Genomic DNA, 25,050 nt, shown 5'->3' on the forward strand with positions numbered 1-25,050 from the left:
TGAAAAGTAATTTTTTAAAAAAACAATGCTATTTTCTCACTAAATGTTTTTTTTGTTTTGGAAAAGATTTACTTTTATTTTTAAAAATATGTTATTTATGTTAACATGTAATGGTTTATTAATGTTATCTTTAAGTGAATTAACAATTTTAAATAACTGTTTTAATATCTTATATGGTAAATATTGATCTTTATAACTCACATAGACCGTATCTCTTTGGGGTCCTCAATTATTTTTAAGACTGTAAAGGGGTCCTGAGATGAAAAAGTTTGAGCACTGCTGAACTATGTTATTAGTTTTAATGATATAACTGCTCAACTTTGTTTCATTCTTGTTTTTGACCATAAACTCATCACTAGATAAGAAAGAATGTTCCCAGGCCAGGCTCCCCCATTGTTCCCAGCTTATCTGTGGCAGCAGTAAGGAGGTAATCATCTTGAATCCCTTGTAGAATGAAACTGGCGTGAATAGAACAAGGGCTCTGTTGTCATGCTTGTAGATTAGCAAAATGAACATCTTTCGAAGAAGCTGAGCAGCAGGCAATGAGAACGAATCACAGAAATGTCCCTCTTACCCCCTTGCCCTTATCTCCCCTAACCTGACCCTGCCCTCTTGACTTAATAAAGGAGCTGTAGAAAAGTCCAAAGCCGAGAAAGGAAAAAAAAAAAAGGCAAACCCAAGGGTTGTGATGCCAAGGGAATATGGGGTGAGCAAGGTTCTCATTTGAACCAGTGGCTGCTAATAAGATTGGTATTAAAATAAACTATTAAGAAATAAATTAAGGAATGGGGAAATGTGCACTTGTGTATTTTAGGGGTCAATATTTTTTCTTAAAAAATATAAAGAAGTGTCTGTTTCATGTTGTTTAAGATTCGTGAGATTTAATTTTTTGCTAACGAGTCAGAATCATTGAGGAGGAAATCATGTGTAAAACATTTTAAACTGCTCTGTTTCTGTGAGTCTCAGAAATCAGGAATGGAAAAGGGGTAAAGTCTCCTTCAAAAAAAATAGTTGGTATCTGAACAGATAATAAAACTGAAGTAAATAACAAAGTTATGAATATTAATGACATAGAAAAGAGAAACCTAAAGCCTGGAATCTAGGATGCTTATCTGAAGGAAATTTTCAAAAGGTTAGGTAAAGTTATATTCTTTTCTGTTTGTTTTCTCTTTTGAGTAGAAGAAAAGGAACAAAGGAAGTTGGGAGGTTGGGGGATAGTCTCCCCATAAGCAAGGTTCTCTGAAGTCCTAAGCTATGATTCTCCTTCCTCTTCTTTCCTCTGTTCACCTACTCTCACCCCCTCAGATAACAACAACAATAATAGCTACCAGGTATTGAGACCTTGAATGTGCAAGGTACTATTCTAAACATTTTTAATGTAGCAACTCGTTTAGTTACCACAACCTATGAGGTGTGTACTCATATTAATCCTCACTTTATAGATGAGTCAACTGAGGCACATAAGGGTAAAATTGTCCAAGGTCTTTGCACTTCTGAGCCTAAGAGTTCTAAGTGAGGGCAGTTGGGAAGCATAGGCTTTGGTGGGGTGGATAATGGTTGCAGTTTACTATAAGAAAAATGTGCTACTTGAACCTTAGATTTTGTCCTTCTTTTATGATAACTCTTTAGTATATTTTTAAAATAATTATTGGAAAATTATTTAATGTTTATACTACTTAATGTTATACTACTTTTTATTTAATCCTAAATAAAAAGGAAAGGAAATAACATCTCTATTTCTCTTTACTGTACACATTTAAGAAGAACATAACTACTGATACTCAGCTGCCTCTTCTGTAAAATAGGGATAAAATACAACTACTTATTTTTTGGATTTTTTTAATTTTTCAATTACAGTTTACATTCAATATTATTTTGTATTAGTTTCAGGTGTATAGAATAGTGGTTAGACAATCATATACTTTACAAAGTGTTCCTACCCATATTTCCAGTACCCACCTGGCACTGTACATAGTTATTACATTACTAGTGGCCCGGTGCATGAATTCATGCACATTGAAAGAAAATTAATTAGAAGAAATATTTTAATATCGTCATTCACCCTTTCTCTATAATAGAAGTGTCAACCAAATTCAAGATTGACAATGACAGATCAAAACACATGTGTGGTATTGGCACCAGCAAGAGTTTTATACTAACATGTATCACGCATGAGTGAGTCAACTTAGCCTTTTATAGATATAGAATAAACTTGCTTAATTAGACCTGATTTCTCACTTAGCTAAACTTTTTCCAGCCCAGCGAAGCACCCCAACTTCTCTTTCAGTTAATTGTCAGCAACACAGCAATAAATATCAACAATAAGCAGATTATAATTGTAGATCACACAGGGAGAACAAAGGGTAAAATATTTAACTGCAGCGGTGTTTGACTATATTCTGCACAGTGAGAAAACCTGAAGTTATTTTCAAGGTTCACCATTTCTTACTTCTTTTCATTGAGTCGTTTCTAAGTTTTCTAAATCTCCATTTTCCAGCTAATGAAAAGAAAATAGGATTCTACCAAGTCTCCTATCTACCTACTCCAGGACTTCTGTGAGGATCAAATGAGATGAGGCATGGGAAAATGTTTCACAGACATTTGGTTACAGTGTAGAATGTTTCCACCTGGCTATAAAGCAAGTCATGTTCCTGGGCTGAAGAAACTCAAAGGAGGCTAGTCGCTAGGGAGAGGAAGCTAGGCGTTGCTATGTGACGCCATTACTCGGTGCCCACAGCCACCATTTCCGGACTGAGCTGGGCTATGGGCTGGATTTTGCGCCATGGGGTTTTGGCAGTGTCGGCTGCAATTTGGTGGGGTGTTGCTCCGGGGTGGTGGCGGAGCCTGTGTCCCTCTTGGGGGAAGCTGAGTGTTGCTCTGTGGGCGCCAGGTCTGCAGTACTGTTTCTCTGTAAATGGTCAGTGTCATCATGGCAGCTCCTGCATTGGCCATCTGCCCCCTGGTGGTCAGTGCTTGTCATAGCGACCGGTCAGAGGGACACTTAGCATGTTAGCCTTTTATATATATAGATTATTGATGATATTCCCTATGCTGCACGTTATATCCCCATGACTGTTTTGTAACTACCAATCTTTACTTAATCCCTTCACCATTTTCACCCAGTTCCTCAACTCTTCCACTCAATCTGTTTTCTATATCTATGAGTCTGTTTCTGTTTTGTTTGTTCATTTGTATTATTCTTATATTCCACATATAAGTGAAATCATATGAAAACCAACATCTTAAGGTTGCTAGAATGATTTAATGACAAAAGTACAGAGTGCCTAACACCACCTGGTACATAGTGATTAATAAGTAGCAGTTATAACAATGGTTCCCACACCCTCCCCATATTTCTATGCTTTACTTTCCTTTGGGTTGATTCCATTTCAAGCTCACCTCTTGTGGTGGCATGATGGCTGCCAGCAGGTTCAAGCCTGTAACGTATCTCCTCAGCAACTGCACCAGGAATACAACTAAGAGTTACAACCAAAGTGTCAAGAACTGCAAGAAGGATCTGAGATTTTACCCTACTTGCAAGCTAACAATTTAGTCTGCCACAGATTCATGGATGCTGGGAGAAGACATAAGACTCCAAGGTCAGGAAGGAAGGATAGTTTATTACTCACAGCAGTAACAGTAGCTAGATTATCAGCATTTGTGTGTTGGTTCTCCAGACCCAATTCCCACAGGGCAATACAAAGAGGGCCAGGTGACACCTTTACACACAAGGGATTGCATTAGAGGAGAGGAATCTTGAGCTTTATGAATTTGAATTTTTTACAATGGTCTGGAGAGAACTGTTATCTTTATTATACTGGATAGCAGGCATGCCCACCCTTTGCTCTGGAAGAAGACAGCATTTTAGTCCTCCAAGATTTTTGGCTACATTTTTGGTACAAAGGGCATTCAGTGCCTCACTTGCAAAATGTGCAGAAATTCAAGAGGCCCGTGGAGAATTGTCTCCCAATACAGAACTCCAGAATTGAACCTCATTGGTTTGCCTTGAGTCACATGCTCATTGCTGACTCAAGCACTGTGATCAGGGGCAATGATTGCACTGACTGGCCAGGTCTGAGTCATATCCCAGAACTGGGAAAGGGTTTTGGCCCCAAGGCAACAATAATACAGCAGCACTGCACCTACCATTTCCAAATGTGACAGGTGATGGCAAACTTCACTCTATGGCTATAAATCTATGAAGATGCCTTTTGATGTATATGGACAGTTTCTATTTTTATACTAGGACCACAATATTGTAGCGCACTACTAATGTGCATCAAATATAAGTGCACTACCTTGGTAATACCAAAAAAGTAAAGCTAAAACCAAATAATATGACTTGATACCTTAAGGACTATACTCAATAGTTAATTTCTCAAAACAGTCTTTCAAAGAATAATATTGAACTGTAAGGTAGCTTGATGAAAGTTACATTGATAAAATGCTAACTTTGTGTTTTAGCCCATCAAATTATTTCTTTGTAACTTAATAGTTTAGGTAAGTTCTCTCTTTGAAGGTCCCAATGGATTAATGAGAGTCATTATGTTACTCACCCAGTACCAACATCTGTTTGTTTTTTTAATTTTCCAAGGTAACCATCAAGCAAAGCCTGGATGATCATATGTCTGGCAAGAATGTTATGAGTGGACTAGGAGGCTATGATAGATGTGTTTCCCAAACTGTATGGAACCTTTCATTATCTCACTATGTCAACATGTTTTTGTAAGAGAGAGAAAAAGAGAGAGGGGGGATTTTATTATCAAATTTAAGAAGCAGTTTACAAAGTTAAAAAGGTATCTTTACCGGAGAGCTTTTCAGTGCCTTTTCAGCATTAACATGTAGTATGAATCTCCACAAGAAAATATAGAATGCAGAATTCCCCATATTTTTTTACCTCAGAACCACCCCTATTTTGACAAAAAGCAATAATAATTCAATGAAATACTGGACTAGGTGAACATTAATAATTCTTACCAAATCAGAGATTTTATAATTCTACTAGTGGCCTGGTGCACAGATTCATGCACATTGAAAGGAAATTAATTAGAAGAAATATTTTAATATCACTATTTACTCTTTTTCTATAATACAAGTGTCAACCAAATTCACGATCGACAATGATAGATCAAAACACACGCGTGCAATTGGCGCCAGCGTGAGCTTTATATGTATCGTGCGTGCACAAGTCAACTTACCCTTTTATAGATATAGAATAAACTTGCTTAATTAGACCTCATTTCTCACTTAGCTAAACTTTTTTCAGCCCAGCGAAGCACCCCAACTTCTCTTTCAGGTAATTGTCAGCAACACAGCAATAAATATCAACACTCAGCAGATTATAATTGTAGATCACACAGGGAGAACAAAGGGTAAAATATTTAACTGCAGCGGTGTTTGACTATATTCTGCACAGTGAGAAAACCTGAAGTTATTTTCAAGGTTCACCATTTCTTACTTCTTTTCAGTCGGGTCAACTTTCTAAACATTCTAAATCTCCATTTTCCAGCTAATGAAAATAAAATAGGATTCTACCGTGTCTCCTATCTACCTACTCCAGGACTTCTGTGAGGATCAAATGAGATGAGGCATGGGGAAAACGCTTCACAGACATTTGGTTACAGTGTAAAATGTTTCCAACTGGCTATAAAGCAAGTCATGTTCCTGGGCTGAAGAAACTGTAAGGAGGCCAGTCACTAGGGAGAGGAAGCCAGGAATTGCTACGTGATGTCATTACCAGGCACCCACAGCTACCATTTCCGGGCTGGGCTGGGCTGTGGGCCACATTTTGCACCATGGAGTCTTGGCAGCATTGTCTGTGATTTGGTGGGGTGTTGCTCCGGGGTGCTGGTGGGGCCTGTGTCCCACTTGGGGGAAGCCGAGTGTTGCTTTGTCGGTGCCAGGTCCGCAGTGCTGTTTCTTTGTAAATGGCTAGTGCGCATCATGGCAGCTCCTGCGTTGAGTGTCATGTGGTGGTCAGTGCATGTCATAGCGACCAGTTGTATGGTCGAAGGGACACTTAGCATATTAGCCATATATATATATATATATATAGACTAGTGGCCCGGTGCACGAAATTCATGCACTCAGAGTGGGGGGGGGGTGAAGACCTAATATAAATGTTACCAGTGCTTTTGACATTTTATATAATTAAGTGACAATGTGAATAACACTAAATTTCTTCCAGTAGATTACACAATTCTTCAAAAAATTACTGAAATTTTAGTTCAGCTCCAATTTCTTTTGCTATAACAGCATTTAGGGTTCAAGATATCTAACTAAATGTGTCAAAATTAAACATGATTATTACAGACCAAGAGAGACAAAGTAATGTAAAAACTATCTGAACAGTGGCATTTTCTTCAGGCTAAAATACACTTTTTACAGACTATACAACCACAAAACTAGTATTTATGTCAAAGTAGGATTAGTATTATCATATTGCAGATATATCGAGGTGCTTTTAGCAATTTTGAAAAGCAGTTTTATATTCCCAGCTGTAATAGAGCACCTGAGAAATCACACCCATCTTGCTAAAACCAGTGTAATTATGAGAGAAAAAAAAAACAAAATATCTTTGACATAGCCCTTTGGCTGTCTTGTAATACTGAGACATTAAGTTGATGCAGTCTGCTGCTCTTAAGAAATATAGATTCTGCCCTTCCATTCTAGTCTAAAACAAAAATTGGTAGCATAAAATTGAGAAGGAAATGAACCAAGAAAGATTTCCATATTTTTTCCAAAGCCTTGCCCTGGAGAATAGTAGTTAGCTATAGAAAATGAGCAAATCATCAGCTCTTGAAGGCCATCTAGTATTACGTAGATTAAGTTGTGCAATTTATTTTTTGGAAAGCTGTAAGTTTGGCGATGGGAAAAAGATACTTCAAAATGGATAATGTCTTATTTTTTTTTCATTTTTACTTATTGATTGGGTTGAGAGAGAGAAAGAGATAGAGAGAGGAGAAAGAGAGGGAGAGGAAACAGATTTTTTCTCTTCCATTTATTTGTGTATTTATTGCTTGATTCTTATATGTGCCCTGACCAGGGATGGAACTCGCAAACTTGTTGTATTGGGAGGATCCTCTAACCAACTGAGCTACCCAGCCAAGGCCAGATAATGTCTTATTACACTTATTATGTCACATTTCTCGCCAGTCTGAGCCTGCTCCAACAATGGCACACACTCTTTCCAGACTTGGAGATGGGAGCTAGCAAAACAAAGAAGCAAGGGCAGTGGAGAATCTATTTTGGTGGTGGTGGCAACAGTGGTGGCAGCAATGGCAGTCATATCCGGATTCCAGGGCAGAGGTGCTTGCATCCAGCATCCAGTGTCACTGGTGTGGTGACACAAGCCATGGCATTGAGTGTTCACTAGAAACAGCAGGAGTGTCACATTGTGGTGTGATTTGGGGCAGTTTTGGTGGTATCAGCGAATGTTTGAGCCAGGTTCCAGATTTCCTGGAGACACTTTGTAAGCTACCCAAAATCTTTTAATTAAACCTTTTCCCACTTAAGTCATCCAGAGTTTGATTTATTCCTCCAAAGAAAGAGAGTCTGGGATATGATTGTATAGTGGTCTCATTGAGGTATGCTAGTCTGGTGTATTCGTGGCTGGCACTTCTTGACACCAGCCTTCCAATCAGATTTCAGTAATACCCTTGTCTTTCTTGTTTGCTATATAAATATCACCAAATTCTAAAAGTGCCATGCTGTGTCTTCATATACTGACCACAAGAAAGAAGGGTAGAAAAGTATGCTAGACCAGGCCTGAGAGGACTAGGAATATTAAGCATGAGTCTTGAATGGCCACTTGTAAGGCCACCTGAGATTCAAGAACACCCACTATGGCATTCATGGGAGTGATATATAGATTCTTATTGTGTTAAGCCAAAGAGTTTATAGAGTTTATTGGTTACAGCAGCTAGCATTACCTTGATGCAAGTAGATTCTGTTGTCTGCAATAGAACTGATGGCAAATTCAGGATACTGGAGACAGTCCAGTAAGCTGGAGAATAGAACATAAAAGGAACTCTGGCAATGGATCAGACTGGAGAGGGAGGCAAAGGTCAGATGAAGGGACAAAGGCTCACAGAGTTTGCTTTAGTAATGCAAACTCCACCAACGTCAACCTCCAGAGAATATAGTAAGAGAGGCATATAATATGCTCATTGTATCCACAGTGATTGTTTTCTCCTACACTACCAATTATACTTCTTGGCCAAATAAATTAATAAGAGTGTCTTGGAGAAGTTGTAACTTCAGAGGAAAGTCCCAGAAACAAATAATGAGTAGGTGCTAAGATCTTTGGAGTAAGAATGTATTACTTAATGTGAAGAAAAATAAACCTTCAAGGAAACTTCTATGGTCTTGTGAGGCAATGGCTAAGCTAACACATATAAAAGGGTGCCATAGGGTTCCTTCCACATATTTATGGAAGGGCTATGAGGAGAGGCAATAACAGTGTTTGCTAAACCCAGGCACTCCTATGGGTACTCAACTGTGAAAGTAGAAGAGGAAGGGGCTTAAAATAAGCTAGAGTTGGTTGTCAGGAACTTAGGAAATCTGCATAAATCAACACAGACTTATTTCTTTGTACTCGGGGAGGCATATAGACACGGCTAATGAACAGAAAAGGCTAGTATTCAGCCAAATAAAATTGTGTTGTTTGGAAGCTGTTACCTTTCATGGGTTCAACATAGATGCCTGGAGTTCTGACTTCCGATTACAATGAGTTATTGCATCATCATTTGGCAAACTCCAGGACCTTGTCCTTGTCTGTTTGAAAATAAGCCAAATGTCAATGATAATTTACCAGTCAGGAATGAAGTGGGGGAAAACTAGTAAATGATGTCAAAATAACGGGCAAATTGAAAGTGAGGTATAAAAAACTTTTTGCATAAGCTAAGAGAGGAATCTGCTGAAGTGGGGGAAATTCTATTTAAAGAGATCATTTGTAAAATACTAGCTATGTCCTTCCTGTTCCCATAATTAGATGCTTCCCAGATAGACCCACTAAGATGTTTTTATCTTACTTGACTCCAAGAAAACTGTGTTATTGCATTCTCTCTGTTATCACAGGCAACACCCCACCACCATCAGTTCATTCACTGGTTTCCTTAATAGTACTCCGGCAAGCCGAAACCGGTTTGGCTCAGTGGATAGAGCGTCGGCCTGCGGACTGGAGGGTCCCAGGTTCGATTCCGGTCAAGGGCATGTACCTGGGTTGCGGGCACATCCCCAGTGGGGAGTGTGCAGGAGGCAGCTGATCAATGTTTCTCGCTCATCGATGTTTCTAACTCTCTATCCCTCTCCCTTCCTCTCTGTAAAAAATCAATAAAATATATTTTAAAAAAAATAGTACTCCAGCAAATCCCTGTGCATGGGCTGAACCATCAAGTCGAGCCTTTACATTCTATGAAACCCTCACAAAATGTGTTCCATTGAACAGCATTCACTGAAAATTTATCAACATCCCTTGAGGGAAAAGACATTAGACATCCTGATGAAAATGGCAGCCATCCTCAAGATGCTAAGACCACCCTCTTAGTTTCCCATTATGACAGTTCACACTTGCACCAGAAGCAATTACACTCAGCAAAAGACACTGCAAGGATTAGCTCAGTAGACTCCATTTTATGTAGAAGTGTGACTGATTATCCCTACCCTCATATCTCCTGTGGCAACAAAAATTCTGGTCTATACTTCAGGGAAACGTTCATATCTAGTTACTGCCTTTTTAAGAAGTGTAATTGGAATGATTGCTTTGGAGAATTTAAGTGAAAAGTGTTAGTATTTGGATTATACTCACCCCTTTTAAGGTTCAAGTCCTCATTTTTTAAATCTGAAATCTTCATCTCCCACTTCACCCTAGCATCCTTCCTCCAGTTGACTGGGATAAGCTGTCAATCAGTATCATATGAAATGGCTTTTGCTCATCAACAGTACTAGAAGTCAGTTGCTTGCTTCCAGAAGCAATTTCATGTCCTGTCCACACACGCTCTACCCCATCCAAATGTTTATAACGCAATGTTCAAGCTTGGTTGGCCACCTGACATCAATATTTGCTTCATAGAGGTCACCTGAAGCCCCTTAGTTTGAGACAGAAAAATCACTTTAGAATTAAATTTCTTCTTAATTTGTTCCTCACCATCTCATTCCTTTTGACAATTTTATGGCGCTGCACATAAGAGCTCCCTATGAATTATTTCACTTGTTCTTCCCTACAATCTGTAAACAGATTTTACTTGTGAGAAGACAGATATAAAGGGGTTCAGTAATATGTCCAGGGGTACACAAAAGGTTATAGAGAAGGGCCTCAGACCCAGAACTTCTAAGCAAGTGCTCTGACAATTATTTCCCTGATTGCTTGGCCATGATCTTCTGTAAGGAACTACCCTTTTGGCCATTGATCATTTGCTGAATTCTCTTGGGTCTGCTGTCTTCTAGATGATGTCCCATTGGTTCTACCTATCTCATCTTTGACTACTATGTACAGTGTGTAGCATGTGCTATCATATCCTTGCTTATAGCCCTTGGAATTTACCATTCCTATACACGCTGGCCCAGTGATTCCCAACTACAAGCACCTGTGACTCTGCCTAGGGCCTTCCTTGGACTCCTGTGTCTAGGTAGCTAACACCCTGTGTGTAGGTAGCTAGCATCCAAACACACCCACCAATGGCTTACAGAAGATGGTGGATAAATTCCTCAGCTCCCTTATCTCTTTGGTAGAATATAAAGCATATTCTACATTATCTCCCATTGCTTCTCAGGTAGAGTGAGCCCCAGTTGCACACAGCCGTATGCTGCTCAATAATACCCGCTCTATTGGCTTCTTTTCCTTCACTATCTCACTTCCTACTTTCCTACCTGTGCTTTCTGAGATCACCTCCCACATCAACTGTTTGCACTCAAATCCTTATCTCAGGATGTGCTTCTGAGGCAACCCAAAGTAAGACAACATGTATGTGTTGTCCCTTCCTCCCCATCTTAACAACCTTCAGTATGAAGGAGCAGTTCTACTCAAAAATATTCATTTGGCCTCAAACAGCTGCTTGCCTCTTGGCTACCAACTTTCAGATTGATCCTAAGTCCAACCATTCCTGTGCCTTCTTAATATCCTGTATACAAATGCTTTTAACATATCTCCTGTCCCTGTACCCTCAGCCAATAGTGCCTCACACCTCTGTCACCAATACAATAGCCCCACAAATTAGTTGGAGTTTGAGTGGATGTGTAGATGTGGTGACCTAGATAGATGAGGGTATATTCTATCTATACAGAGAGAACGGCATGAACAGAAGGCAAAGTTGCATGTGTCAATGTGGGAATAGCAGGGGGTTCTGTATGTCTAAGGAGAAGAGAGGGCAGGCAATGACAATGAGGGGAGCTGAGATTATGTCTAGAAGGACTAAGCATGCTCTGTGAAGAATAAATATTATCTTGAAGTCAGTCAGTCAGCCCTAAAAGATTTCAAGCAGAAGAGTGCCAAGTTTAGATTCATATTAAGAGAAATTACTCTGAAGGCTCTGTGGAGTAAAATCTTATCTTAAACCAAATAATAAATGTGAAAGCATTTTCAAGTGGAATATTTTGAGTCCTGGGGTAAATTACCCTAGGAGTCTCTATTTATACAATTTAGTACTCTCCTCTATTCCCTCCTCCAACTCAGTTTGGGACCCCTAATGGCAGGAGACAGCAGTGGATTTATTTCAGCAACATTTATTCAGTGCCTGCTATGTTCCAGGTACCAGGATGTTGTTGGAATGAATAATACACAACCCCTTCCCAGGTGAAACTCACTATGCAGTTTATGGAACTCAGCCCCCAGAACCATCCACATGTTCCACCACAGGCCTAATTGCAGGATTTTGTAGGCTCTGATTACACTGACGAAAACAGGTGCGAGACCAGGAGGAAAGAGAAGATGAGGCCAATGCCAGCTGGGGAGAATATACATGACTGTGACAAATGAGAAGAAATGGAGAAAAGAAACAGAGGAAGTGGTGTGGCTGAATGTGGGCATACTGCACACCCACAAGCACTCTACATACCTTGTCTCATTTGGTTCCCACCACCATGCTGACAATGAGGCATTGTTATCCCAGGTATAGAGCACACATTTGGGAAGTGGCAGAGCTGGAATTTGAACCCAGAGTAGTCCACCACAAAAGCACTTGTTGGTAACCACTATGGCTACTTTGAGATTCAAGCAGGCCTCTGTACCTGCATGGGAAAGCACCAGATGGGAATGTATGAAGAATGGGCTGATTAGAAAAGCTGAGGCAGTCAACTCCAGGAAGGAAGCATGGGGTGGGGATGGGTATGTTTTACCACAGACTACCTTTTGCATTAAGATAACAACATACTCAGTATGAATTATCCAACTGTCATCCTGTAAAACATCAAAATTCCTAAGACAACACACAACACTGGAACCTAGTAGTCCTTACTAAAATCACGATTATTCCTTTTAATTTTGGTATACATTCCAGATTATCAATCCTATATTTCTTAATAAATTGTTGAAAAGTGGACACATGTCAATAATTTTGTATGGTTTTACATTAACAACACTTAAGGATTTTGTGATTAAAAACAAAATATTTACTGCACTTGTGTCTCTTTTTCTTCTAAAATAAAACATAATAAAACTGGAGATATATTTAATGATATGTATTTTAAAATTCAGTGACAGTTTGACCAATAGTATAAATAATAACTAAATGATGCATTACCTTGAATGAAACAAGTGCATTTACTAGCTTTAATAATATAAAAAATGAGTTATTTTTTTCATAGATGATACTAATTCTCTAAATGTAACTCAGTGGTTTTGAGTTGTAATATTCTGTATAGCAGCTATATTATAGAAAATATTAATTCTCTAAATATGACTCAACACACAATACCTTTGTGTTTTGATATTCTTGGTAATGGTTGGTTTATGTCAAGAGAAGAAAGGTTATTATTTGATATAATCTCTGCATTATTTTTTACATACTATTTTTGATTAAATGTTCCCTTCCAATATCAGAACTGACCTTTTACAGAAATCTCTACACCACAGCACAAATTGATCTCATAAGGCAAAAGGATATTAAATAACATGGCCTGTCGGGAATGTACTGTTATATTCAAGTCTAGCATTCTGCTGCTTGTGGATATTGCTACCTTCCTAAAGTTAAAATTAACATTCAGCTATGAATCACTAAGCCCACTGATAGGAATTATGAGTGGATCAATGAAAACCTAGACATATATCAATACTTATCTTGGCACACTACACATAAACTGTGTCCCCAAAAAAGGTGAGGTATTGTTATCCCAGGTATAGAGCACACATTTTGGGAAGTGGCAAAGCTGGAATTTGAACTTCAAACCAGAGACCTTCAAACTTAATCTTTGGCTATACATTCTTCTTTTTTTATTAAAAGAATCGTTTATTGATTTTTAGGGAGAGAGGAAGGGAGAAGAGAGAAACACCGATGTGAGAGCATAACATTGATCAGCTGCCTCCCACATGCCCCCTACCGGAGATGAAGCCCACAACCCAGGCATGTGCCCTGACCAGGAATTGAACCAACAACCTTTTGGTGCAGTGGATGATGCCCAACCAACTGAGCCACATCAGCCAGGGCTGGCTATACATTTTTAATTCCTCCCTCCTACTCTCACCCTAAAATAAATTTGCTTAAAAAACAGTCTAGGAACTGGCCTACATGATTCAGTGGTTGAGTGTCAACCTATGAACCATGAGGTTATGGATCAATTCCTGATCAGGGCACATGCCTGCGTTGTGGGCTCCGGCCCCTGGTGGGGGGCGTGCAGGAGGCAGCTGATCAGTGATTCTTTCTCATCATTGATGTTTCTATTTCTCGCTCCTTTTCCCTTCCTCTCTGAAATCAATAAAAATATATTGTCTCTGTACTTTTCTCCTCTGTCAATATTTTCAGGCATTCATTTCTGATGTGTTTCCCCAGGCTTTAGAATGTTTATATGGCCCATTCCATTTTCTTTTTGCTCTAGGACAGTAGAGAGGTAGACTGCCTAATAAAATCTGAGAAGCTCTGATATGAAAGATTGAGGAAAAATAATTCCCACATGGGCACCAATGTGATAGGACCTTCCTAGAGGGAATGGGGGGTGGGGGCTCAGAGATAGACCCCAAGGGATAAGGATACTGCAAAGTGTAGAAAATGAGAATATTTATAACTTTTCTGAAGAAAAAAATCTGAAAAGGCAAATTTAGATCTTGTGTTGTAAAGGTGTTTAGCTTAAAAGCAAGAATATTTTCTATTTCTGTTTCTTTCTATTTTCTCCAGAGTGCCAAAGAGTAAAGGACAATATTGATAAAATATTTTTAAAAGATAGTTTTGGGGAGAAAGAAACTATAGATTCTTTAATAAATACAGATTGAGAGGAGTTGATGATGTCATGCTCATGGCTTTCTCTCACCACTGACTCATCATGTAAATAGAGAATTTCTGTCATGCTTGTCCTCCCGTCTTTGTGATGAAAAGTAAGCCCTGTGTGGCCTTCTATATGATGTTTCGATTCTTCAAATGAGTCCAGTCATCTTTGAACCTTCAAATGACTTTAGTCAGAAGGTCAGTCAAATCTTGCTCTGAATTGCAAATATAAAGTATCCTTTACTCGCCCACCCCTATCCATGTTGACCTTATATTTTACAGTGCTTTCTATAGCCTGGTAAGTAGCAACTAATGTTCTTAAGAGGCATATCTGGATCAATTTACAGGTTACTAAGCACTTTTGAGCTACTAATAGACTCAGAGTTCTGAAGGGCGATTTGCAATCTCACTATTCAAAGTGGGTCCACTGATCAGAGGTATCGGCATCCACTTGGTGCTTGTTACAAATGCAGTCTCGGCCCCTCCCCAGACCTAGTGGGCCAGAATCTGCATTTTCAGAAGATCCCCAGTGAATTCCCATGCACATTAAAGTCTGAGAAGCAAGATATGAAAGACAGGAAAAAATAGTTCCCACTCGGGCACCACTGTGATGGGGCCCTTCTGGAGGGAATTTGAGGGGCTCAGAGAGACCTCAAAATTCTTCATTTGAAGACAAATTAAGTAGGGGCCATGGCATTAAGTTTTAAGAAAAAACAGCCCAGCCCTAGCCAGTTTAGGTCAGTGGATAGAGCATCGGTCCACTGGAGGGTCCCAGCTTCGATTCTGGTCAAGGGGCATGTACTTTGGTTGTAATTTCAATCCCCACCCTAGTCAGGGTGCATGTAGGAGGCAACCAATAGATGTGAGATGTTTCCCTCTCTGTGTCTCTCCGCCTCTCTCCAGCCTCTCTAAAAATCAATGGGAAAAATATCCTCAGTTGAGGATTAACAAAAATAAAAATAAAAAATAATTTAAAAAGACGGCCCAGCCAGTGTGGCTCAGTGGTTGAGCGTTGACCCAGGAACCAAGAGGTCACTGGTTCAATTTCCTGTCGTGGCACATGCCCAAGTTGTGGGTCAATTCCCAGGAGGCAGCCAATTGATGATGTTTCTCTCTCATCAGTGTTTGTATCTCTCTATCCTTCTACCTTCCTCTGTTTCTAAAATCAATAAAAACAACCCTAGCTGGATTGGCTCAGTGGAGAGAGCCGTCAGCCTGAGGACTGAAGGGTCCCAGGTTCGATTCCGGTCAAGGACACATTCCCGGGTTGCAGGTTCGATCCCCAATGGGGGGCATGCGGGAGGCACCCAATTGATGATTCTCTCTTATCATTGATGTTTCTATCCCTCCCTCTCCCTTCCTCTCTCTCTAAATATCAATAGTAAAAAAAAAACATACAAGGATGGAACTGGAGAGCATTGTGCTAAGTGAAATAAGCCAGCCGGAGAAATATAAATATCACATGATCTCACTCATATGTGGGATATAATGATCAACATAATTTCATGAACAAGAATAGATCCAGAGACAAATGGCAGGGGAGGGGGGTTAGAGAGCAACCAAAGGACTTGTATGCATGTATATTAGCATAACCAATGGACACAGACACTGGGGCGGTGGGGGCTTGCCCGGGGTGGGAATGGATGTCGGGGGGGTGTCAAGCAGGGAAAAAGGAGACATATGTAAAACTTTAGACAACTAATTAATTAATTAGTTTTTTAAAAAAACATACAAACAAACAAAAAGAAAAGATGGTTCCTGGGTTCCTGGGAAAGGGAGGGAACTGACTACATTCACACATGAACCTGCTTTTTCTGACTCCACAGATCATGTCTTCCCCCCCCCCCCCACCTTGGTTTGCCTTTCTGTGAAAGGCAAGAAAGACAGACCTATGCTGGGCAAATAGAGATGAACTGTGGTACCTAAACATTAGGTCCCAGGGATTGGACCTGAGATGGCTACATCATCTACCTGCCAGATCACACCCTAATCCCTTTTGAATCACATACCCCAAAACAGCAACGTAATATGAAAAAAAATAAAGTACTACTTCCTGGAACCAGGGTTTCTATAGAGGAATCCTTAATCTTTCCTCCAATATATACACGCTTCCTCAACAGGATCAAGCATGCTTGCCAAGAGGATAGCAGGCTCTGGGCTCAAGTGCCAGCTTCATCACTTATTGTGTGGCCATAGATAAAAATGATTTAGTTGCTCTAAGCCTCACTTTTCACATCTGTAAACCCACCCATAATAATAGCTCCTATCTCATGGAGTTATTGTGAGTGTTAAATAAGTTAATGCAAGTAAAATTTTTCTAGCAATGCCTGGCACATAGTATAACAACTCAATAAGTAGCAGCTACTATTACTATCATCATTATTATAATTGCTATTATTATTACTAGAGATCTGCTTCTGATTTAACATTAATTAGCACTCCCTTGGTAGAGTTGTTCAACCAGTTCCATATGCAGAGCATCACCAACTGTGTTTCATCCAGTCTATAATTCTCCACCCCATCAGGAAATGGATTTTTATAAATCAATGTGACACACAGGACAAAAATCGAGCTGTAGAGTGTCTGCCAGAATAATTCCCTAATCTTTCAAAGCACTAAAGATCAGGGGACTCAAAGGGCCACACTGTTTGCTAGCTAACCCCTTTCCCTGTCTATCCATAAACCACTCAATTTAATATTTAATTCTAAAATTTTGAGTGAATTTAATTTCCAGTTTGAGGTTAGAGTTTTGAGAAATTCAGACATTTTCTTTTATCCAGTCTTTGAGCTCTCCTCTTCCCCACAATTCCTCAGAATTACCAGCAGTGGTTTAACAATTTCATCTGCATTTATCTAAATTCTCTCAGATTGTCATTTTCTGTGTCAGGAGGCCATTTATATTAGCTGGTAGCTCTCTTATGATCTCTTCGCTTATCTCTGTCTTCAATTCCTCTTAACCAAATGTGTTCTGACCTTTCTGCATTCTCTCTATTGCCAATCAACATGACCCACACAGTCAAGCTATCCTGCCCGTATTTTTTGTGAGCCAAGGATAAATTGAAAAACCAACCTCTAAAAGAGTTAGCTTCTTTGGTCTAACCTCTATTCATTCAGGGTTAAAATAATTCTGATAATAGTTTTACAGGCTTGTGTTTGTTCTTTTATAAAGAATATTGGATGGGAGTTTGGGCCTAAAGCTGAGGACAGAGAAGTAGTAAGTAGCATCACATTCTAAAGAGAACCAACAATGATTGGGATCAGTCACCCTACAGAATAGGCTCTACTGTCAATCATTATATCTTGGAGGTAGGAGAAAGCACAAGTCCCTCTGATCTCTATAAGTTGAATACTGGGAAAGGAATCACAGCAATCATGCACAGGGGAGCACAGCATGATAAGTGGGGTGCTGCATCACTTCCCTGTGGAGAATGGATGAGGCTGCCTTCTGTTCCCCCTGGGTAAAGTGAGGGGGTACCTGCAAGAACTGTGAGCTACAAAACCACAAAGACATACCAGTTCCCACAACATAGCTATAATAAAAAAAGGCCAACAATAACAAGTGTTGGCAAGGATTGGACAAATTGGAACACTCATACACTGGTGAGGGAATGTAAAATGACACAGCCACTTTGGAAAACAGTCTGACGGTTTAACCATACTTTTACCATATGACCCAGCCATTTTACTCCTAGTATATACCCAAGAGAATTGAAAACATATGTACACAAAAGTTTCCTAGGGCTGAGAGGAGGGGAGAGGGGGAGGTTTAGGGGACATGATGGCTAAACAGTACAGGGTTCCTTTCTAGGGTGATGAAAATGTTATTAAATGATTGTGGTGATGGTTGCACAACTCTGGAGATATTAAAAGCCATTGAATTGTGTACTTTAAACGGGTGAAATGTATCATATCTCAATGAAGCTGTTACTGAAGGAGGGGGGAGGTGAGAAGGAGCAGCATGGTTTGCCCCTCGCCCCTTCCAGCTGGATTTTTGCTGAGGGGAAATATCTGTAGGCCCATCCCAGTGCACATATCAGAGCATTGTGAGGGAGTATTGGGGAATTTGGAGGCTTATGTGAACACAGAAACTGGTGCCTGCTTCTAGCCTGGAGATACAGAATGGGGTAGGACAAGGTGGATGCTGGGACAGTTGACCCTACAATGACAGTGAAGAGGGCCAGCAGTGGCTATGCCTGGCCAGCACAGTTTGGCAAGGGAAGAGTGAGTATATTTTGTACAGGTCAAGGTGGCAATGAGGAAGGAGATATCTGGGCTTAAGCAATCATGCCAGCATCTGACTCAAGGAGGCGGCCTAGTAGACAAAGAGACCTTCAACAGAGAGATTTGGGGCATGCAACCAAGTAGCTGAGGGGGAGGGAGGAAAAAAAATGCTGAGCCATATCTTCTCTATCAGGAACCTATATAGTGGGGAGGCCCTCCAGGGTCCTCTAAGACTGCACTTCTCAGCCTTTACCACACCCTCATGGATCACCTGGGAATGTTATTAAAATGCAGGTTCTGACTCAGTGAGTCTACATTGCTAACAAGATCGCAGGTGATCTACATTCTGCTGGTATGTGGACCAACTTGGAGTGGCAAAGCTCTAAATCACTAGTTCTCAAAGTCTTTGGTCTCAGGATCGTTCTGCACTCTCAAAGATTATTGAGATCTCAAAAAGCTTTTGTAGATGTGAGTTACAGCTATTGATATTTACTGTGTTCAAAATTACAATAAGAATTTTATATGTATTGATTCAATAATAAATCCCATTATGTATTAGCATAAATAACTATATTTTCAAAATAAAAATATGTAGTGAGTGGCATTATTTTACATTTCTGCAAGTCACTGACTTAACAGAAGATAACTGATGCATTCAATTTGTTGTAGTAGATTGGTTTTGTTGAAGAACATAAAGAATATCTGACCTCATGCAGATAATAGTTGGAAAAAGGAGGAGTATTTTAATGACCTTTTAAGGTAATTATAAATACTCTTCTTTGATACTACTCTAAAACTCCATGAGATAGTTTCTTAAAGGTTAGTTATAACATGAAATCTCAAACAATAACAGTGAACTTTTCATACTCTGTTAAATTAAAATTCATTGGTCTATTTTGCACTTTGAATGGATCTTTTACCCATACATGATTTTATAAAATCGTGCATGGATAATTTGAAAATAATGGTTCACTGCAGATGCTCCAAATGTTGACACATTGCATTATACAACTTCCAAAAGTCACATTTGTTAATACCACCACTGATTTTACCACTCAGCTCACAAGAAAAGTTTTTAAATACTGGGAAACCTTCACATGCACAATGGTGGATACAAGTTTTCAAATTTTTACTTTTTGCTTGAAAGCTCAAATTTTGTCATTTGATAACAATTGCTGTCCATTGTTTTACTTGAAGTGGGAGGCTTACTTCTGTAATTTGCAAGAAAAAGGCTGCCAAGTACCTAAGTCTAATAACCATAGTTTGTCAGGAACTCTTTCAAATGAAAATAAGTGGTAGTTCATCTTGCAACTCTATAGTATTCAGCAGAAATGCTTTAAGCATACTTCCCACTTATCACAGAATATTAATAAGACGTACTCATAGGTCAAGACTCAACACAATTAGTCATTTTTACTGCTTTATTTCCAGGGGTCCTCAAACTATGGCCTGCGGGCCACATGCGGCCCGCCGAAAACATTTATCCGGCCCGCCGGGTGTTTTTGCCGCCGCTGTGTGCATAGGAATTTGTTCATAGTTTTTTTTAAACTATAGTCCGGCCCTCCAACAGTTTGAGGGACAGTGAACTGGCCCCCTGTTTAAAAAGTTTGAAGACCCCTGATTTAGACATTCTTAATTGAAAATGGATTCTCTTCTGTTTTGATTTGTTTTGTTACCAAAAGTTAACAGCAAAGATGAATACCATGACTATTAGTACAGTTTGGGGCCACTGCTTTGATTTGTGCTAAGGTGAAGGCAGTTTTACCCACCATTGATTTGCACTGTCATTGAAAATACCAACATAGTGAAAAAGACAAATAATATCTCAGTATCAACATGAAAATAGTTTTGATCTTGCATACCAAAGAAAAGGTCTCTGAGAACCAATGCCATAAGGATCTCACCATGTGCCTCATGAAACAGACAGCATTTGGAAGGCTGCTATCCGAGGGTACAGAGCCCTGGCAGAGCACACCAAAGAAACCACAACAACCGAGAGAGAGCAACAATAGCAGCCCAGTCAGTAAAGAGGCCCTTATCCCTTTTCCCTTCTCACCTCCCTCCAGCCAACATACTTGGTGAACTAGGCCTTGGAGACAGGGGAGGATATATTTTAGAGCTAGATCAGGCCACTCCAACACAGCTCAACCTTAGGCTTGGTCAAGGAGAGGAAATGAGGTTGAGATCAAACTTGAGATTAAAATTTTAAGCTGGATTGGGCTTCTAATAACCAAAAGTGACCAGAAAGTTTATAGAATCTACCCAAGATGTTATTAAGAAAACAGGGAGGGCAGTAAGACAGAGCACAGTTGGAAGCAGAGATTAAAGCTAAATAAAACACTTTTATGTTTCTATCCCCACTGAGTTGAAACTCTTCGTTAAGCAGTTATGTCTAGTCCCCCTTCCATTTATAATGCATACATATTTGAGCTAATTGAAAAACTCCCTGTGGTAATATGCCATATTCCATTTTTCTCTTTTCAGTATCATATCATTCATCTATTCAGCAAAGTTCGATTGAATGCCTACTGTGCCAGGGACTGTTCAAAGGCTTAGAAAAAAATGCTTGGGAAACACCAATGAAAAAACAGATGCATATTGTTGGTGGAGCTTACATTTTTAATTGTTACTTTTTAAGGCTGGGATCTTGGAGCAACATAATAGGGTTTGGGACAGAGTGGGTAAATATTCTGAGTGGTCCCAAGGAAAATGGCCAGAAATCTATATCACAGTGTTCCAGGGGCTGTAGACCTGACTCCAACAATCAAGGTTATCTGATAATGTAGTGGGCAGAAGCCCAAGAGCAGAAGGCTCTGGGAAAAGTTAATAAGAGTGGCAGCATCTCAATTTCAGTGGCACCCAGAAGGACAACTGAAGTCCAACAAAGTCCAACTCCTTCAAAGAAGAGGGCCTGGTGAGGACTTGGAAGGGATAGAGTTTTGTCAAATGAGATGGGGTTACTTGGGAACTTTTCTAGTACTAACAAAAATTAACTCACAGCCCAGGCTGAAGTGGCTCAGTTGTTTGGATGTTGTTCATGCATCAAAAGGTTGCCAGTTCAATTCCTGGTCAGGGCCCATGCCCAGGTTATGGGCTCGATCCCTGGTAAGGGGTATGCAGATAAACCTTCCCTCTCCTTTTATATCTCTCTACCCAAGCAATGGTCATAACTCTTGAGGGGAATGCAAATGCCCTAGAAAATGGTAGACAATAAAAAAGAATACTAATAATCTTATGTTTAATTACCATAAAAGTCTCAGAGCAGAGCTTCTCAAAATGTTGTGTGTTATGCCAGGTGTATTGAATCATTCTAGGGTACTTGTTAAAATGCAGATTACTGGGCTCAAGTCCAAACCAACTGTTTTAGTTTTAGTTCCCCTAGAAGCAGACCCAGAGACAAGGATTCAATTGCAGGAAGTTGATTTGGTTGGTGGTCCCAAAAACTCTAGTAGGGGTGAGTGAGGAAGTGAGACAGGGAAGGAAAGGCAGCCAATAAAAGATGCACTCTTACACCAGTTACCTTTGTGGGCAACTGGAGCTTAATCCCACCAGGGAACTTTCAAAATAATATAGTACATGCAACTCAGAATTATGCTACTGAAGAGGAGAGGGAATTGAGGTCTGTGAACACCAACTCCCCTCAGTCATTGATTGATACTACACTTGTGTGGCATTAATTCCTTGACACTTCTGGCCTATGAAATCATAGCCTCTGGCAAAAAGGAGGTGTTAGGAATTTGGGGGTTGGGATTGGATGCACCAAATATGGTGAGAATTAAAGAAATATGGGCAGGGACCCAACATTATCTGCTATACCAACTATATTAACATGCCAGTGTGTGCAGCTGGAATCTGCATTTGGAGCAAGCAGTTGGAGAACATAGAGTATTAAGAAAATGTAGTACAAGTGAGATTCAACTTCTAATTTCCAAATGGTTTCTATGAATAAGAAGACATTTCTATCCCACCATCTCTTCCCCACTCCCCCAAAATATCCAATTTTAGTAAGCCCTTCTTTTCTTATGATGAAATTATAAAACTTAAATCTGCCACTCACCATTATAATAACTGGGCTCAATTTCCATTTTGTACCAGGGGAGCTATTTTAGACAAACCCTGTGAACTTAAAAAGGGAAAGTGATTCATTGGCATGTAAGGTCCGTTTCATGTTGATGTCAGGATAGAGAAATCAGATGGTGCTAAATGTTCTCTCGGGTCAATACCTGATGACTTCATAGCTCTCACTAGCGTTTTAATGGTTCAACATTTAACACTCAAGTCCAGGAACTTTTTGCCAGCTCTTTGTGAAGGGGGAGACAGAAGGAGATGCTATTGAAAGGTTTTTTCAGAAGGTTAGTTAATGCACTAGGGCATGGATTTCATTACATGGTCGCATAACACTGAGTGGCAGAATATATAGTGGGCAATCTAAAAATAATTACTGCTCAGATGTCGATTAAACAAGGGTTGGCCATGAGCCAGACTTTGGAAATATGAAGCTAGGGGTTGAGAAAGCAGGTTCCTGGGATCCTGATCTTTGATAAGGCTGCAGATTGGGAAGAAATAAAGTCAAATTCCTGCTACTGGAGTTCTCACTCACTTTTCCTTTTCTTCATAATCAAAAGCTACCCCATGTCCATTGGAGTTGCAAAGTGCAAATAGAGGGATATCCGTCTTATTTGCTACAGTCAGCAGTCATCTCATATATGATGAATATCAATGTATCATTAATGTTCATCTGTGGTTCATCATGCTCTTTCTATAATACTGCCCTGCCTAGGAAAGTATAGGAATTGAGCAGAGACCAAGGGAAAAAAGAGAAACTAGCACAGAATATGGAGCTGAAGGTTCTCCTAAGAGAATCAGTAAGAAATGCTTGGGAGGGGCAGGGAAGTGAATACATGTAACTGAGGCAGGCATCCTGAGCTTCCACTCTTTGCCAAAGCACTCACCACACTGTCGCATTTTTGTCTTTTTTCTTGCCTATTTCTCCTCCTTTCTGTCCCCATTAGAGTTCCTTGAAAGCAGGGATAAGTTCTGCTCATTCTTGAATTCTCTCTGCCTAATATACAGGAAGCTCACACTGCATTTTAGTGAAGTATATAAATGAATAATAATTATTTTAAAAAAAAACTTGTGCCAGAAAGTAAGGAAGTGCCAAAGGGAAGGAAGGAAGGAAGGAAGGAAGGAAGGAAGGAAGGAAGGAAGGAAGGAAGGAAGGGTAAGATACAACTGAAAGAATTCCCAATGGCCAAAGCTGGAACAGTTTGAACAAAAAAATAATGTTGAATTATAACTCAAAATATAAAATAAATACTCATGAGTCCGTAATAATATAAATGATTGAATAAATTAATAAATGAGGAAGAAGAAGAAATCTTCCATACAGAAAAATTTAGAATAGAATCTAAATTTTATAGATACTCCACCCTAAAGGAAGTAGACCATAACTTACCCACTCCTTAACTATGGGCAGTGCAGAGTGACTTTCCTCCAAAAAGGACACTGTGGAAAGAGGGAAAAAGAAGAGTAACCTTGTAGTGGAAAGACCTGACAAACTCTACTTTATCCTGATGACCAAAGGTAACATCAAAAGTTATCAACCACGTTGATAGTACACTCCCTTAATATGATGTGATAAAAATGGAACCTAATCTCTGTGGTCTTCCTCCCCAAAACTCAGCACCCCAGTCTAATCATGATAAAACATCAGACAAACCCCAATAGAGGGGCATCCCACAAAATACCTGACCAGTTCTCAAATCTGTCAGGGTCATCAAAAACAAGTAAAGTCTGAGAAACTATCACATCCACGAGAAGCCTAAGGAGATGTGACAACTAAATGTCTTGTGATGCCCTGGATGTGATCCTGGAAAGAAGGACATAGGGGAAAACTAAGGACACATGAATAAACAATTGGCTTTAGTTAATAATAATGTATCGGTTTTGGTTCGTGAATTGTAACAAATATATCTTGCTAAGGTCAGAAGTTAATATAGGGGAAATGTGTGCAAGGTGGTGGGGGAGGTGAGCTTTATGGGAACTATCTGTGCTATATGATCACTTTTTCTATAAATACAAAACTTCTGAAAAATAAAGTCTATTCTGCACCTGAAACTTGTGTCAGTGTCACTCCAACAGATTCAATAAAAAGGAGAGAGAGAGAAAGAAGAAGGGAAAGAAGGAGATAATAGGATTCAACTCTGTGCTATAGGCCATGGGCAGACCTGCTATAGAAAACCTGTAGTAACCATAAATGGAAAACTCCTGGGGCTCACAACACAGGCACAGATAAGAGACAGTTCCCCTGTGGTGCTCCAACAAGAATTTCAGGAACCAAACCTTGACTTTGAGCCTGAGTAAGGGGGCTTGCTGAGTGTACAAGTAAGACTAGTGCTTTATTTGGTTGTAAAAGTTG

This window comes from Myotis lucifugus, unplaced genomic scaffold (assembly GCF_000147115.1).
Source record: "Myotis lucifugus unplaced genomic scaffold, Myoluc2.0 scaffold_49, whole genome shotgun sequence".
NCBI lineage: Eukaryota > Metazoa > Chordata > Mammalia > Chiroptera > Vespertilionidae > Myotis > Myotis lucifugus.